Source organism: Canis lupus, chromosome 1 (genome assembly GCF_011100685.1).
Source record: "Canis lupus familiaris isolate Mischka breed German Shepherd chromosome 1, alternate assembly UU_Cfam_GSD_1.0, whole genome shotgun sequence".
NCBI lineage: Eukaryota > Metazoa > Chordata > Mammalia > Carnivora > Canidae > Canis > Canis lupus.
Window position 1 is genome coordinate 56993700 of NC_049222.1, and position 18828 is coordinate 57012527.

General features: G+C 42.7%; 1 long non-coding RNA gene across 2 annotated transcripts; it reads right to left on the minus strand.

The window, feature by feature from the left end:
* Nucleotides 1–16102, minus strand: LOC102153803. Of its 2 annotated transcripts, XR_005353107.1 has the most exons (4): nt 16049–16102; nt 14589–14793; nt 9841–9943; nt 1–381 (listed from the first exon to the last, which is right to left on the minus strand). It is a non-coding gene; the product is annotated as an uncharacterized LOC102153803 (long non-coding RNA). The 2 variants fall into 2 exon arrangements; XR_005353106.1 differs by lacking the exon at nt 16049–16102 and having other exon boundaries at nt 14589–15047.
* Nucleotides 16103–18828: the final 2726 nt, after the last annotated feature.

Consider the following 18828-nt stretch of genomic DNA (forward strand, 5'->3'; position numbering starts at 1 on the left):
GAAGGAAGGAAGGAAGGAAGGAAGGAAGGAAGGAAGGAAGGAAGGAAGGAAGGAAGGAACTGGGAGATCCTGCGCAGATAAGTGGGCTTCTCAGTGGGATTTGTAGTTTGCAGGGGCTCAGATCCCAGGGACGGGTCCCTGCAGGGTGGGGAGTGCTCACCTGGTCCGGGGCCCACCTGGTCAGTGATAAAAAGGAGCTTCTGTGACTGAACCAGGAAGGAAAGCTGGCTCTGGCTTTCCTGGGGAGCCCAGAGCATCAGTGCTCATCTCACACAGGATGCCCGGACCCCCAGCAAGGCCTCCAACAAAAGCTGCTTCTGAGTCCACTTGCAGGATGGTGCAGGTTCTCAAACTTCAGAACACCTGCCATGTTCCATAGAGCTGTGAGAACAAAGTTTGCTCAGTTTCTTTCCATGGATATGTGTTTACTCACATTTAGTTTGTTGAACGTGACACTCAAGACTAGCACTTTTATTTATCTCACTCTTAGCTGCCACCTGCAGAATGCCAGAGTTTTCTGGAACCACGGGGGCCCCAGAGGGACCCACCTGCTGCAGACACAGCCAGGCCTGTGCCCCCGCCGGTACATCCTACTAAATCAGGAAGCATTGGTGTCAGGAAGGCATTTCTGCAGCATTTTGTTCACATTTGCTACACTTTAGCGGGGTTTCACCCCATATTGTGTCTTTCGGGAGGAAATCGTCTTGGTGCTGAATCACGCCGTGCGCTGTCCTGGGAGAATGCACACATGGCAATGGGGTTTCACAAACAGATTCATGTGACTGACATTTACACAATATTTTTGTAACTAGGCAGGAATCTGAGCACAGTCAAAGGGCAGGCACTTGGGCCAACCGGCTTTGTGCTCACCACTCACTCGGCATGTGCATGTGTGCACCGTGTTATTATGGAATTCATTATTTAGTCAAAAAGGGCAGAGGAATTCCAGTAATTATAAAATACCCCAGCGAGCGGGACAGATGTAAATGTGACTCCCAGTATTGAGCAAGCTCAACCTGGCAAAGTGCAATCACAGGAAAGAGTCCAGAAGTTCCTTCTTTCTTTTCGATATCATTGCAAATTAGTGGTAAGGTCTGGTTTGTCAGATGTCCGAAGCTGCACAACCTCATAAGCAGACCTTAGGGTCTCTTTCCTTTTTTTTTTTTTTTAAGATTTTATTTATTTGTTCATGACAGATACAGAGAGACAGAGATAGAGACACAGGCAGAGGGAGAAGCAGGCTCCATGCAGGGAGCCTGACTCAATCCCAGGTCTCCAGGATCATACCCCGGGCTGAAGGTGGCGCCAAACCGCTGGGTCATCAGGGCTGCCTGGGACTCTATTTTCTACTCAATTTTGGGTTGTTTTCAAAAGTGCTTGGCAGACCTTGTGTATTAGCTGGGGTTTTCCAGAGACACAGAACCTAGCAGAACAGAGCCATACATACAGCAAGATTTATCATAGGAAGCAACTAGACTGACAAGTGTCAGGATCTGTAGGGCATCCTGCTTGAACCTGGAACAGTTGATCATTTAGGTCCAGCCTGTCTACACAGCCTGAGATCCAGGAGGACTGGTGTCCTTCCTGTCTGATGGCCAGCAGGCTCAAGACCAAGAAATATTCAGTCTTTTCATTAGAGTTCAAAAGGAAGAAAAAAAGCCAACATCCCAGTTCAAGGACAGCCAGGCAAGAAGAGGGCTCCGTAATTCAGAGGAAGGTCTGCCTTTTGAGCTGCTCAGGCCTTCACCTGCCTGGATGTAGCCCACCCACGTGAAGGAGGACACTGTTTTACTCAGTCAACAGATTAGGCAACAGAGCTGATATCACTAAAGGGTATAAAAGGAAACACTGTCAGTCTGGTTTTGAAGCAATTGAAAAAATAGAGAAAATAATAGAAATTTTCTGTAATTACAAAGTTTAATAAAACATTTTACTGTATTCATTCCAAAGAACACTGAGAAAATCCACATAAGATATTCTTAATTTATTTTTAAAGAGCCTATTAATTTTTTTGATAAAGCACCTAGAACAATGTGGCAACTGGGTGATGGGCATTAACAAGGGCACATGATATAATGAGCACTGGGTGTTATATACAACAGACAAGTCACTAAATTCTACCTCTAAAACTAATAATACACTATATGTTAACTAAATTGAATTTAAATTTAAAAATGTTAAAAAAATATCCTACAAGTGATACACATATTTTTAATTGAAATTGCAAATTCAAAAATGAAGCCAGTGATCCAAAGCCAAAGGAAAATTGGACAAAACACAATAAGTTTTGGGCTTTCCAAGACCCAAACCAAGCATTATATTAAAATGTTACAATTTAACTCAGATATAGCTATTTAGGGATCCCTGGGTGGCTCAGCGGTTTAGCACCTGCCTTTAGCCCAGGGCATAATCCCAGAGTCCTGGGATTGAGTCCCACATCGGGCTCCCAGCATGGAGCCTGCTTCTCCCTCTGCCTGTGTCTCTGCTTCTCTCTCCTCTCTCTGTGACTATCATGGATAAATAAATAAAAAGTCTTTTTTAAAAAGATATAGCTATTTACCTTTCTCTGGATTTATTCTATCTAGTATTCATATCTATGGTCAAATTAAGAAATCTACTTTTATACAGTTATTTTAATAACTTTGTGTTTTAACTTCATACTAGGGTTTAAAGTGATTTACATGCTGCCCAGCAGTGCTGTGGCCTCCTGTATGTATCAGGTCTTTGTCTACCCTTACAAGGTTCATTTTTTCATGCACTTCTGTGTTTGTTCAGTGTTCCTTCACTTCAAACTGAAGATATTCAAAGCACTTATTTAAGGCAGGTCTAGGCGTGATGAACTCCCTCAATTTCTGTTTGTCTGGGAAAAATTTTATCTCTCCATTTTTTTTTACATTTTTCTATTGTACTAAAATACACACAATATAAAATTTACCATCTGATTTATTTTTCAGTGCACAGTTCAGTGAAGTTAAATATATTCATAATTTTGTGTAATCATCACCAACACCCATCTACCTAAAAAATTGATTTATCTTTTATGATCTTTTTATCTTACAAAACTGAAACTCTATATTCATTAAACAATAACTCCCCATTTCCTCCTAACCTCAGCCCCTGGGAACTACCATTCTACTTTCTGTCTCCATGATTTTTACTACTATAAGTATCTCATATAAGTGGAATATTATAGTACTAGCATTTTGTGGGTGGCTTATTTCATTTAGCATAATGTCCTTAAGGATTATCCACAATGTAACAGGTGTCAGGATCCCCTTCCTTTATAAGACTGAATCATATTCTATTGTATAGATGTACCACCTTTTGGTTATCCATTCATCCATCCATGTACATTCAATTTGCTTCCATTTTCAGCTGTTATAAATAATGCTGCTATGAACATAGTTGTACAAATATCTCCTAGAGACTCTGCTTTCAGTTCTTTTGGGTAAATATCCATAAGTGGAATTGCCTGATCACATGGTAACTCTATGTTTACTGTTTGAGGAACTATCATACTGTTTTACATAGTGGATGTACCATTGTCTATTCCCAACAAGAGTACTCAAGGCTCTGTTTCTTCACATCCTTACCAGTACTGGTTAATTTTGTTTATGGTACTCATCCTAATGAGTGTGAGGTGGTATATCATTGTACTGCGAATTGCATTTCACGGTACATTGAATATAGTGCTCAGAAAGTTCTTGACCTGGAAAGTGGGAAATAAGTGGCCCTAAATCATGTACTGCTTTCATTACATCTTGTGAATCTCAAAAGAAGGACATGAAAGTGTTAAACTGCCCCCAACTACTTTAATTGAATTCCAAAATTGAATATAAAAATATTTATAGGGATATAAAAATATTCAGTATGGCACAGAGTAAAATACTCAATTTTGGTATATAATCAAAGATTACTTCATATGTACTGATGAAGGAAAGTAGAACCTCCAAAGAGAAAAATCCTGTAAAACTGCCCAGACTTATATGGATGTTAGAAATAACAACAACAACAAAAAAATGGCATTAAAACAGTTTTTATAACTGTATTCCACATGTTCCAAAAGCTAAGTAGAGACATGGAAGATATAAAGCACATACAGGGCAGCCCTGGTGGCACAGCGGTTTGGCGCCACCTGCAGCCCAGGGCGTGATCCTGGAGACCCTGGATCAAGTCCCACATCAGGCTCTCTGTATGATGCCTGCTTCTCCCTCTGCCTGTGTCTCTGCCTCTCTCTCTCTCTGACTCTATGAATAAATAAATAAAATCCTTTAAAAAAATTAAAAAAAAAAACACACATCCAAACAGACCTTCAGAGATAAAAACTACAATGTGTAAGATGGAAAGTATGTGTGCTGATTATACATTGAAGAAAAAGAGATACACATTACATTTAGCAACACATTACATTTAGAGGAACAAAATTTGTAACAGCAGTAGGTTTCTATAAGAAACAATTGAAATAAATGAGCAAACTACGGAGCCCCATGTTTATGAGACTGAAGAGAAAAAAACCACCAGCTTAGAATTCTATACCCAGCAAAAATATCTTTCAAAAACAAAAGTATAAGAAACACTTTTTCAGACATATAAATTGGAAAGAGTTGATCACCAATGGCCCTGCAGTTTACAAAATGTTAAAGGAAGTCTATCAAACAGAAAGAAAATACAAATATAAGAAGTAAAAAAGAAGGGAACTCCCTCAACCTGATAAAGGGCATCTATAAAAGTCCTACAGTAAACAACATACTTAATAATAAAGACTGAATGTTTTCCCCTAAGATGCAGAACAAGACTCAGATGTCTTCTCTCCTTGCTCCTATTCAGCATTATATTGGAAGTTCTAGCCAGTGCAACAAGGCAAGAAATAGAGTATTGAGGCTGGAAAAGTAGAAGCTAAACTGTTCCTTTACTTACAAACCACATGATTATCTATGTAAAAAATCCAATGTAATCTATGAAAAATTACTACAAATAAGGTTTAGTGAGGTTGCAGAATATAAAATCAATATACAAAAAACAATTGTACTAATGCAGTTAGCCATGACCCATCAGAAATTGAAATTTAAGATACCATGTACAACAACAAAAACATGAAACACTTAGAGATTAATGAGACAAAAAGAGTGCAATGGCTGTCCACTTACAACTGTAAAACATTGAGAGTAAGTCCTAAGTAAATAGAGAGATATATCATGTTCATGTATCAGCAGACTTAATATTTTTTTTATTTTAAATTTTTATTTATTTATGATAGTCACACAGAGAGAGAGAGAGAGAGAGGCAGAGACATAGGCAGAGGGAGAAGCAGGCTCCATGCACCGGGAGCCTGACGTGGGATTCTATCCCTAGCCTCCAGGATCGCGCCCCGGCCAAAGTCAGGCGCTAAACCACTGCGCCACACAGGGATCCCCAGACTTAATATTTTTAAGAGGCTACTTATCTCCAAATTGACCTGTAGATTCAATACATCCTCAACCAAAATATGACCATACATTTTATAGACATTGACAGATTACAAAATCCATGTGGAAATGCAAAGGACTAAAAGAGACAAAATCAGTTTGAAACAATAGAACAATGTTAGAAGACTAATATTCCCTGATTTACAGTCTTATTGTAAAACCAATCAAGACAGTATGGTATTGTTGAAAACACATAGAAAGATAAATCAATAGAACAGAATAGAGAATTATGAAATAGACCCATACATGTATGAACAACTGATTTCTGACAAAGTTATAAAGAAAGTACAGTAAGGAAAGGATAGTTTTCCCAACAAGTGATTCTGGAAAAATTGAATATATGCAAAAACAAAACAAAACAAAAAACAAATTAAACCTTTTATTCATATCTTGCACAATATACAGAGATTAATGCAAAATAAATGACAAATTTATTTTTTAAGATTTTATTTATTTATTCATGAGAGACAAAGAGAGACAGGGGCAGAGGGAGAAACAGGCTCCATGCTGGGAGCCCGACATGGGACTTGATCTGGGGTCTCCAGGATCATGCCCTGGACTAAAGGCGGCACTAAACTGCTGAGCCACCCGGGCTGCCCTAAATGACAAATTTAAATGTAAAACCTAAAACTAAAAATTCTATGAGAAAAGACAGGAAAATATCCTTGTGGCCATGCTTAAGGCAAAGACTTATTTGCTACAATATAAATTGGCAAAGAAGAAGCCAAACTCTCCCTCTTTGCAGATGACATGATACTGTACATAGAAAACCCAAAAGACTCCACCCCAAGATCGCTAAAACTCATACAGAAATTGAGCAATGCGGCAGGATACAAAATCAATGCCTAGAAATCAGCGGCATTTCTATACACTAACAATGAGACTGAAGAAAGAGAAATTAAGGAGTCAATACCATTTGCAATTGCACCCAAAAGCATAAGATACCTAGGAATAAACCTAACCAAAGAGGTAAAGGATCTATACCCTAAAAACTACAGAACACTTCTGAAAGAAATTGAGGAAGACACAAAGAGATGGAAAAATATTCCATGCTTGTGGATTAGAAGAATTAATACTGTGAAAATGTCTATGCTACCCAAAGCAATTTACATGTTCAATTTAATCCCTATCAGAATACCATGGACTTTCTTCAGAGAGTTGGAACAAATAATCAGAAAAGACTTCGAATAGCCAGGGGAATATTGAAAAAGAAAACCAGAGCTGGGGACATCACAATGCCGAATTTCAAGTTGTATTACAAAGCTGTGATCATCAAGACAGTGTGGTACTGGCACAAAAACATACACAGACATCAGTGGAACAGACTAGAGAACCCAGAAATGGGCCCTTACCTCTATGGTCAACTAATATTCGACAAAACAGGAAAGACTATCCACTGGAAAAAAGACAGTCTCTTCAATAAATGGTGCTGGGAAAACTGGACAGCCATATGTAGAAGAATGAAACTAGACCATTCTCTTACACCATACACAAAGATAAACTCAAAATGGATGAAAGATCTAAATGTGAGACAAGATTCCTTCAAAATCCTAGAGGCGAACACAGGCAACACCCTTTTTGAACTTGGTCACAGCAACTTCTTGCAAGATACATCTATGAAGGCAAGGGAAACAAAAGCAAAAATGAGCTATTAGGACTTCATCAAGATCAAAAGCTTCTGCACAGCAAAAGAAACAGTCAACAAAACTGTCAACAAAACTGTCTTTTAAGACTACCTACAGAATGGGAAAAGACATTTGCAAATGACATATCAGATGAAGGGCTAGTTTCCAAGATCTATAAAGAACTTATTAAACTCAACAGCAAAGAAACAAACAACCCAATCATGAAATGGGCAAAAGACATGAACAGAAATTTCACAGAGGAAGACATAGACATGGCCAACAAGCACATGAGAAACTGCTCCACATCACTGGCCATCAGGGAAATACAAATCAAAACCACAATGAGATACCACCTCACACCAGTGAGAATGGGTAAAATTAACAAGGCAGGAAACCACAAATGTTGGAGAGGATGCGGAGAAAAGGGAACCCTCTTGCACTGTTGCTGGGAATGGGAACTGATGCAGCCACTCTGGAAGACTGTGTGGAGGTTCCTCCAAGAGTTAAAAATAGACCTGCCCTACGACCCAGCAATTGCACTGCTGGGGATTTACCCCAAAGATACAGATGCAGTGAAACAGCAGGACACCTGCACTCCAATGTTTATAGCATCAATGTCCACAATAGCCAAACTGTGGAAGGAGCCTTGGTGTCCATCGAAAGATGAATGGATAAAGAAGTTGTGGTCTATGTACACAATGGAATATTACTCAGCCATCAGAAACGACGAATACCCACCATTTGCTTCACCGTGGATGGAACTGGAGGATATTATGCTAAGTGAAGTAAGTCAGTCGGAGAAGGACAATCATTATATGGTTTCACTCATACAGGGAATATAAAAAATAGTGAGAGGGATTACAGGGGAAAGGAGGGAAAATGAGTGGGAAAAATTAAATAGGGTGACAAAACATGAGAGACTCCTAAATCTGGGAAACTAAGAAAGAATAGTGGAAGAGGGAGGCAGGCAGGGGGATGGGGTGACTGGGTGATGGGCATTGAAAAGGACACTTGACGGGATGAGCACTGGGTGTTATATTATATGTTGGCAAAATGATCTCCAATAAAAGAATATATAAAAAAAAGACACAAAAAAACACAATCCCTAAAAGAAAGCGCTGATAATTGGATTTTATCAAAATTAAAGAGTGCTTCTTTTCAACAAAAATGTTAGAAGAATGGGGAGATAACTCTCAGACCAGGGTGGGGGATATTTGCAAACTCTATCTCTGAATAAGAACTTATATATGGAATATAGCAAGATCCTCATTTGAGAAGGAACAAGGGAGAGAAATATTTTAAAAGATTTAAGCAGGCATTTTATCAAAGAATATATGAGATTGAAAAGATGCTCAATACACCAATTACCAGGTCAATGAAAATTAAAATCCCAGGGAGACTCCACTTCATACCTATGAGAATGGTTAAAGTGAAAAAGATTGATCATACCAAGTATTGGCAAGGATGCAAAAGAACTCAACTGAAATTTTCATACACTAGTGTTGAGAAGGTAAAGAACACAACCACTTTGGAAAATAATCTGTCTATTTTTTCAAACATTAGATGTACACCTGCCTTGAGATCTGACCATTCCATCCCTGGATATTTTCTCAAAATAGATGAAAGCTTATTTCCACTCCATTTACACAAGAATGTTATATTAGCTCTAAGTAGCAGCCCTCACACTGGAAACAACCCAATGTCCATCAACAGGTAACTGGTTAAATGCAATGTGCTGTATCCAGTCAATGGAGCACCACCCATCCATAACAATAAATGAACTAATGGTCCATGCAACAAATAGGTGAGTCTCAATATAGTTATGCTGAGTGGGGAAATCCAGACAAAAGAGTAGATAATGTATAAGTCTACTTAGTAAACTTGAGAAAATGTAAATTAATCAATAGTGACAGAAAGAAGATCAAGAGGCTGCCCATGGGATGGGGGCGGGGTAGACTGGGGGGTGAGGAGGGAGGGCTCACAAAGAGGCAGGAGGAAGTTTCTGTGGTGATGTACATGATGGGGATATTGTAATGGCTTCCTGAGTATATATATGTGTCAAAACATATGAAATCTTACAGTTTAGAGAAAGTTTATTACATACTATTATAACTCATTGAAGCAAAAAAATGCTAACAGAAATTGAATAACAATGTGCTAGAACAGGCTTGTTCTGCTCTGAAATCCAGTTGATAGGTTTTCAGGATTTTGTGAGCCAGTTAGAGTCAAAGTGGTGGGTTATGATTCTCATGTGGGGACCACCTACATCATAGAAATGATGACACTTATTCATACGTCCATTTTCTCAAAAGCGGGTTGACAAACATTTACCAGTACACCACTGCACTGAGAGTATAAAAACATGGTCAGAGGATGGAGTTACTTGTAGAAAAAAAATTTTCCTTTTGATTTTTAATTACACATAGGTAGTATATAAACTACTAAATTTATTTATATATCTGGATATTATCAACTAATTAAATGGCAATAACTCATTACATCTTAAAACACTGAATTTTAATCCTCTATCATATTAAATTTGGTAAAATATTGATGGAAAAAGTCATGAAGCACTTGCCTTTTTTCCTCTCCCTCTCAAGAAGGGGAAAGAAACGATCATTTTGGCTCTCTCATTTTTCATTCCGGGAACTCAGAACCACTAAGTCCTTAAGCACCCCATGTTCTCCTTTTGAACACAATGTTCTCTCTGCCTGGAAATTTTTCACCCAAATTCCCATGCCTCCACTTACCTGACTCCATGTCTGGTTCTAGAAGGGTAGAAATTACACATTTTCCCGAGTGCAGGCTCAGCATCTGACCGAGAACTTTCCATGCCGTGGTGAGTTCATATATCTACAGATAAATGAATGAATTAATGATTTAATAGTCATCCAAGAATGCACTTGACTTAAAATAAAATGTGGGTGAAAATCCTTGACAATTGCTAAGTTATATAGGAAAGGATGACATAATTATTTCTAATTTTTAGTTTTAAATGATAGAAATTACTTGGATGCTAATTGTGTAAATGTATCTTTCTACATAGAGAGACCTCAACAGAGTTTTATCTCTTATCTACCTAAATTGCTTTCTTACTTTATGATGAAATTTAATGTTTCCAATAGTAGTGTAGTTTCTATTCTTGTTTTACATAATCAAAACAAGTAAATAACTATTTCTGTGTATAGGATCTGTGAGGGATTTAAAGGATTTATTTTTATAAATTTATTTTTTATTGGTGTTCAATTTGCCAACATATAGAATAACACCCATTGCTCATCCCATCAAGTGCCCACCTCAGTGCCCATCACCCAGTCACCCCCACCCCCCGCCCACCTCTCCTTCCACCCCCCTAGTTGGTTTCCCAGAGTTAGGAGACTCTCATGTTCTGTCTTCCTTTTTGATATTTCCCACTCATCTTTCCTCCTTCCCCTTTATTCCCTTTCACTATTTTTTATATTCCCCAAGTGAATGAGACCATATAATGTTTGTCCTTCTCTGACTTATTTCACTCAGCATAATACCCTCCAGTTCCATCGACGTCGAAGCAAATGGTGGGTATTTGTCGTTTCTAATGGCTGAGGAATATTCCATTGTATACAGAGACCACAGCTTCTTTATCCATTCATCTTTCGGTGGACACCGAGGCTCCTTCCACAGTTTGGCTATTGTGGACATTGCTGCTAGAAACATCGGGGTGCAGGTGTCCCTGCATTTCACTGCATCTGTATCTTTGGGGTAAATCCCCAGCAGTGCAATTGCTGGGTCGTAGGGCAGGTCTATTTTTAACTCTTGGAGGAACCTCCACACAGTTTTCCAGAGTGGCTGCACCAGTTCACATTCCCACCAACAGCGTAAGAGGGTTCCCTTTTCTCCACATGCTCTCCAACATTTATGGTTTCCTGCCTTGTTAATTTTCCCCATTCTCGCTGGTGTGAGGTGGTATCTCATTGTGGTTTTGATTTGTATTTCCCTGATGGCCAGTGATGCGGAGCATTTTCTCATGTGCTTGTTGGCCATGTCTATGTCTTCCTCTGTGAGATTTCTGTTCATGTCTTTTGCCCATTTCATGATTGGATTGTTTGTTTCTTTGCTGTTGAGTTTAATAAGTTCTTTATAGATCTTGGGAACTAGCTCTTTATCTGATAGGTCATTTGCAAATATCTTCTCCCATTCTGTAGGTTGTCTTTTAGTTTTGTTGACGGTATCTTTTGCTTTGCAAAAGCTTCTTATCTTGATGAAGTCCCAATAGTTCATTTTTGCTTTTGTTTCTCTTGCCTTCATGGATGAATCTTGCAAGAAGTTACTGTGGCCAAGTTCAAAAAGGGTGTTGCCTGTGTTCTCCTCTAGGATTTTGGATTTAAAGGAATATTTTAAGGGGTGCCTGGGCAGCTCAGTCGGTGAAGTGTCCAACTCTTGATTTTGAGTCAGGTCATGATTTCCAGGTCTTGAGATCGAGCCCTCATCAAGGCTGAGCATGGGGTCTGCTTGGGACTCTCTCCCTCCTCTTCCTCTGTCCTTTCCTGCACTCCCCTCTCTAAAAATGAATAAATAAGGGAGGTTTTTAAATTAATTTTTGGTGTTTAAAGCTATTTATCTTTATTAATATTGGGGGCATAATCCTTAAATCATAAAAGTGTCCTGTTCTCTGTTTCCTAAAGCTGATGGCAGATTAATGATTAAAAACACCAAGTAGCATTTATAAGAGCAAGCACACTCTTCATGGCTGCAAATGAATCCTTTTTATGTAACAACAGAATTAACGATATATAAATACCCAGTCTTCATATTTTATCAGATTCACTGTTTCTATGGTATTCCTGTACATTTTTAAATGCAACTTATTTCCTGCAGGTATGTCTCTGATGTTGTACTTCATGTCACTGTCTCTTTTTATTATGGTCAGGCCTCACTCGATACTCACGCACATTTCAAGCTTAACATTATTTTTTTTCTTTTTGGTTTTATTGAGGTATAACTGACACGCAGCACTGTATAAATCCAAGGTGGACAGTGTATTGATTTGACTTACATATACTGTGAAATGATCCCCACAATAAGTTTATCATCTCATAGAGACAAAGAAGAAGAAGGGTTGTTCTGTTGTGGTGAGAACTCCCAGGATCTACCCTACAGGCAGCCCAGCGATGTCACCACACCGCACAGGACACTCCTGAAACTTATTTATCTTCAAACTGGAAGCTTGTGCCTTTTGACCTCCTTCCTCAAAATCCCCCTCCCCCACTCCCTGCCTCTGCTTTCTTGTCTGAGACTTTGCTTTTGGATTCCACTGATAGGTGAGATCATATGCTATTTGTCCTTCTCTGTCTGACTTATTTCACCAAGCATGATGCCCTCAGGATCAGGATATAACACATTTTGCCCTCAGATTATAACCCGGTATGTGCAAACATCTGCTTCAGCATAATTGTAAGTAGGCTCATGATTATTTTCATGTGATGACAAATGTGTCCAAGGCACTTGGTTTCCAGCAGTAAAATGCACTGGGTACATTGCAAAAGAGCAAGTCTATTTGCCTAATTTGTAAGATAATTTTAAATGTCCACAAGTATTTTCTTAAGCTTTAAACTGAGCCCTCAAATCAGGCAACCCAATCTGCAGAAAGTTGAGCCTGAAAGTATCTCATAAACTGAGGGAAAAATACAAATAAATCATCTCCTTCAATCTGCCTCTGAGGAGGCTTAGCTCAGTGAGGAGGAGAAAGCTGGGAAACCCAGATAGGAGTCCTGTCCCTTGCTTTGGGGAGCAGTCCTAACCTCTCGAAGAGCTGCCTTCCTCATCTGTAAAGGCCCCAAGTGCAGCCGTGAGCTCACTGGGTCGTTGTGAGGATCGGTGAGAGGGCAGTGCATCGAAAACACTACACTCGGGATGAAGAGTGACTGCCAGCACCACCGTCATGGGCATCCTCGTCTCCTCCGGGGTCAGGGTAAACAGCGCCGCTCAGCTGGATTGGAGTTTACCACCCCTCTGAGATATGGTTTATCCAAAACACTATCTATGTGTATTCACTGTTAGATACACAAATTCCTTTTTAAAGACTTTCTCATTGTTTAGGGGCTTTCACACTACTTGTTGCCAAAATCCTGGAGGGAGAGACAAACACCAGGTAACGGGGTTGGAATGAGCAATGAGGACCAACTCACCCACATTCATGCTCCTACTCAGGAGGTGACCTGGAAAATGTTCACTCACAGCTTCCCCAGGAAGCAGGGATGCTATCACTGGTGGCAGCGTCTAACCTTCCCTCGAAGACAGCAGAGTCCCCCAAGCCCACCTTCGTCCACACACAGTGTCCAGCGCTCCCTCAGAGGCCCACTGCTGGGGGCGAGCTGGCCTAGGCTAGCCTACAAGAGGGGGACATGTGGACTTGAGCATGCAGGTCCAACACGGGAGAAATAGGGGGCACTGGGTGTCCCAGGCATCTGACAAGACAGGTGTAAAAACCTGCCTGTCACTCAGTGCTCTCGTTCGTCAAGTCCATGGCAGCTCTCCATGCTCCCTGCAGGTCCACGTTGCCACGAGTGTTGAATTGCACTGTTATAGCTCAACTCTATAAACAAGCCCAAGGCTGCAAACTCACTGGAACTTTTTATCAAATAAAACCGGGAGCAAAGGAAGGGACCCCCACATTTCCTTCAGCTGCATCAGCATCACCCTTAACTTGCTCCTGGAGGAAGTGGTTCTGTAATTAGTAACGCTCTGGGAATGACCGTGTCTGTGTACCTCCCTCTGCGTCGGCCGACAGACTCAACCAGGGCACAATCTGGGTGCTATCACCTAGCCAGAAACTGCAAGAAGCAGTTAACATCGGCACAATTCGCAGAACTCATACAGACTGTGATAGTTATTTCTCTTTATTTTTATTTAAATATTTTATTTATTTACTCATTTACTATTCATTTGAATGAGAGAGAGAGAGAGAGGCAGAGACACAGGCAGAGGGAGAAGCAGGCTCCATGCAGGGAGCCCGACGTGGGACTCGATCCTGGGTTTCTAGGATCACGCCCTGGGCTGAAGGCAGATGCATAACTGCTGAGCCACCCAGGTGTTCCAACAACTCGGGTTTTTCAAACAGAGTATCATGCAATGATCGGAACAACCGTAAACGCGTCTGCCATGCTTAAGGAAAAAAAAAGAGAAAGAAAGAAAGAAAGAAAGAAAGAAAGAAAGAAAGAAAGAAAGAAAGAAAGAAAGAAAGAAGGCAACAGGAAGGAAGTAGTTGAGTAATGTCAGGAGTAGTCTGTCCGGCCTTACTGTAATGCAGGCCCTCACCAATCCCTCAATCAGACCCTCCTCCAATAACCTTCCATCCCTCAATCCCGCCCTACCTCCCATCCTCTCTCTCCGCCCTCCTAAATCCCGCCATCGTCATCCATACCCTCCCGCCCCTCCCGCCCTCCCGCCCTCCATCCCTACGACAGCCAACCGAATTTTACAAAAGTACCTGAAAGAACTGAGGGAGGCTGAGCACCGTTACCTGAGTGTGTTTATGAACCGTCTGTTCCCCCGAGATGAGCACAGGTGAGCAAGCCAGGCTCTTGCCTCAGTATTTTATCAATAAGAAACGGCGAACGTCTCCAGGGGTGTGAAGGGACGCAGAAAGGATCTTTTGATCAGCAACTTGGAGTCATCCAGGAGACCCTGAAGGTGTCCCTGAAGGTCACAGGTTATCCCAAAATGGCCTTTTAACAAGGACAGAACTGAGTAAACAATTGTTTTTAGCCAAGTGGGGTAAAGGGTGTCGATCTGAATCGTCTGTCGGGTGACACAGACCAACTGTGCTGGGCATTAAGTCTTCGGAAGCATTAGAGCACAACTGGCCAGATATCGGAAGACGCCTCGATATTCGAAACCTGACCTCCCCGAGAGAGGTTAGAGCTGCTGCAGTAACCCCTGCACGCCTGCTACTTGGCTTCCAAAGTGTTGTTTTCCACTGTTGTTTTCCACCACTACAGAAAATCAAGACAATCGAAGAAAGAATTTAGAAATAAATAATTGGCTGCCTCACCGTTCCAAAATAATCTTCATCATCTCTAAATATTCCAGAGATTTTGTGACATCTCCTTTTAGTTGTTTTGCTGTGCATATTTTTACATATAATTCTTTTTTTTTTTATTTTTACATATAATTCTGACCACATTTTAAAAAGAATTTTAGGAGTCAACACCAACGGAAAGCTTTCTCCACTAACGCTTATTTATTCTGAACTAAATCATAGTTAACTGCAGGATATGGTCAGGTCCAGTGAGAAGACAGTGTTATTTTTCTAAAAGAAACTGTAACCGCTCAGGGACTATACACAGAGTAATCCGGTGAAGTGCAAGGATAGTAGTTACAGCCCGCTCGCCGCCGCCGCTGGGAACCCATGAGGTGCAGCCCTACTGTTCACGTCCCACACGCCACGTGCACCACATTTCCTGTTGCAGATCACGTGAGAGAGCAGGGTCTGTGCCTGCCTCACTGGCCTAGAGGATCTGTCTCGAGTTCATATGTCCAACTCCCTGGAGGTAAAAACCTGATTGGAGTCGTTTACTGTTTAATGAACATCTATTATGCGCATGATATGCTATGTTAGAAATTAAAAATGTGACATTTGCAACTGACGTGTTTAAATATATGACTAGAAACATGTATAGTGGAATTGTGCAGGGAAATCACTATGAATTAGAAAAGGAGCGGCCAGGACGGACGGCTGTTCCAAGGACACCACACTGGGACCTGCGCTGAGCCCGAGAGGGCATGTAGGTGGCCCCGGCTGGGATGACAGCAGGAGAGACCCCAGGAGGAAGAAACTGCCTGAGCAAGGGGAGGCTTCGGGGGTGGGAGGCATATCTGGGCAGAAGAAAGCACTCCCTGGCCCCTGGAAGGAGGGAGAGGCGACGAGATGGCAGGAGCCAGGCAGCCCACACACAAAGGACTGTATTAGAAGGAGCTTACCTGGGACACCTGGATGGCTCAGTGGTTTAGCGCCTCCCAGAGCGTGATCCTGGAGTCGGGATCGAGTCCCACATCGGGCTCCCTGCATGGAGCCTGCTTCTCCCTCTGCCTATGTCTCTGCCTCTCTCTCTGTGTCTCTCATGAATAAATAAATAAAATCCTTAAAAAAAAAAAAAAAAAAAGGAGTTTACCTCCACTCTGTCAATGTTGGGGATCTGGATTTTGCTTGTCTGTTTTAATATTTTTTCTTTTTTTTTTTTCCAAATGCCTAATAGATGCATGTGGTACAAAACAAAAAGCAAATCTGAAAGGATTTTGTGAAGAGTAAGCATCCCTGTCCACGTTCCCCACTGCCAGGGAGCTATAGGGCCCCCATTTCTTGTGTGTCTCCTGAGGACACGTGTGCACAAACATGATTCACGTGAGCAGTAGCACGGCGCAGTGTTGCCACTGCACAACCGTCTCCAGTCAGGCTGCCTGGAGCGGGCCTTTACATAGTGCTGCGAGCCATGTGTTGACACAGGGAGGGCTCCCTGGAGGGACAGGCAGGAATGCAGCTCAGAGCTGGGGAAGGGCGCCCCGAAGCGGAAGGCAGGTCCGGAGGGCTCCGAGGGGCTGTGTAGAATGAGGCACATCTGCAGACGTCCCCGTAGGGCATAGGAGGAGGCCCGGCACTGCTGGCCATGACCGCACGCCTCACTGTTCAGCCAGCGTCCCCACTGCGGGCAGTCAGGACGCCCCCAGCCTCGGCTGACATATAACATTCACGCTGTGGCGTCGTCTATGCCCCTTTGCACCCCATCCCTCCCCCATCACTGTGTTGCCATAGATTACTGATCAAAGGGCCTGTGAATTTTTAAGTTTGAAAAGTATGGCCAAATTCCAGTCTGCAGAATGGACCCGTTTCCCCTTCGGCCAGCGAAGTCTCCGGGCAGCTGGGAGCATGTAACCAGACGTATCCTTTGGGCAGGTCTGCATTTAGAAAGGCGTCCCGGCCACAGCGTGAGACACGGGGAAAGGTCCCTGCTCTGTCCTCGTCTGTGCAAGGGCCTTACAGACTTGGTCCGCCAGGCGGAAGCGCCCCTGGGGGCCCCTGGGGGCCCCTGGGTTGTGGATGCAGGGAGGGCAGGGTGCCTGCATGTCCCACGGCTGTTAGGGTGGCAGGCCTGTGAATGACAGGAGGACCTGAGACTTAGACTGGGGGCCACAGATGGAATGGGAAGGATTCAGTCGGGACAGGGAACAAAGACGGGGCGCAGGTGGCTCACCCTGAGAGTGGGACCCCAGAGAAGATCCAGGCCTGCCACTGCAGATGGAAGGTGTCAGCACCCCCACCCCCCGGGGGAGAACGGAGAAGAGGGGGCGGGAGACACTAAGTGGGGGGAACCCAGCAGTCAGTGGGTGGATGCAGCTGGGTCCAGGTTAGGAAGCTCCCGAAGAGCAACCAGGAGAGCAGGAAGCCAAGGGGGTGGAGGAGGGCCAGGGACGCCGGGCAATGCCTCCAGCCACCCCATCAGTGCAGACCGACACAGGATCCTTCCTGTTCTGGATCAGAGCATCACCTCTGGTAGCTTATTGGAGGGAGATTGCCTTAAGAGAGTGCCGACATACCACGTGAAGACCCCTCTCGTGCCTGCTGACTTCCAGGACTCACTTCTCCCCACTGCTGCGGGCAGCTCCCTCCACGACGCCGGAGAGTCCCAGGAGCTGCTGCTGTGGATTCAGGTGGGTAGCACCCAGAATCCCACAACAGCTGGCATCATGCACCCTGGGGCAGCAAGGATGGCCAGTCTCAGGGGAACATCTGACCAGTGCTTAGGGAGCACTGTTGGCTGGGCAGGGACCCACGCACACCGCCATCCTAAGACAGTGCGTGGCCTGGGCCACCCCAGTCCGCAGCACAGAGAGGGAAGGGAGCCCGGCTGTCTGCTCCCGTGTATTGTCCAATGGCATTCAGTGATCCGCGCTAACTGAATTCTGTGCTCTGAGAAACCTGATCATGACAGCGTATCTGCAAAGCAATGCCAGGTAATTTTGCCTTGTCATCTGGGCGTCACTTCTGGGAACTGGTGTGGCTGCTGGCGCTGCCCCTTCAGAGCCTGGCTCGCAGGCCCCTTTCCACGTTGGACTGTGCACTGACTTCCCCCGCCAGGTCCACTGGAGACCTCCCTGGCGACCACCCAATCAAGAGGCTATAAATAATTATGGTTTGATTTTTTTTATCTAAGTTTATTAGTTTTGCAACTTCCTGAGTGGCCCCAAAATTAATGCTAAATCAAAACATAGTGACGTGCCTCATAACTTTCAACCAATTCTCATGCAGCAGATATTTGGAAGTTAGTTTACACTAAATGTTAAATACCCTACAATGACATCACTTACTGTGCACAATTATTTCCACAAAGTTATGCCTTGGCATGTTTCTGTTGTTCATGGTAAGAAAAAGATTTTCCATGCCAGATAAATAAGAAGAGTTCTAATTTTTCTCTTCTTTTTTTTTTTTTTAATTTCTTGATTAATAAACAGTGAGAAGTGGTATTACAGAGCTTAAGATCTGTGCAGGCCCAGGACTGGGGACCCAGCTAGACCTCGGGACAAGCTGTGTGATTGCCAGCAAGGTACGCTGCCTCTCAGATGTATTTAAGTGAATTTATGTGTCGATTCATTTTGAGAACTATCTAAAATAATTTATGTGAAACTTAGGACACGGGGTGTATCCGGCGATCATGGTGCTGCTGCCATGATTACGTTTAGTCACATCAAGCGACATGTGGCATAAC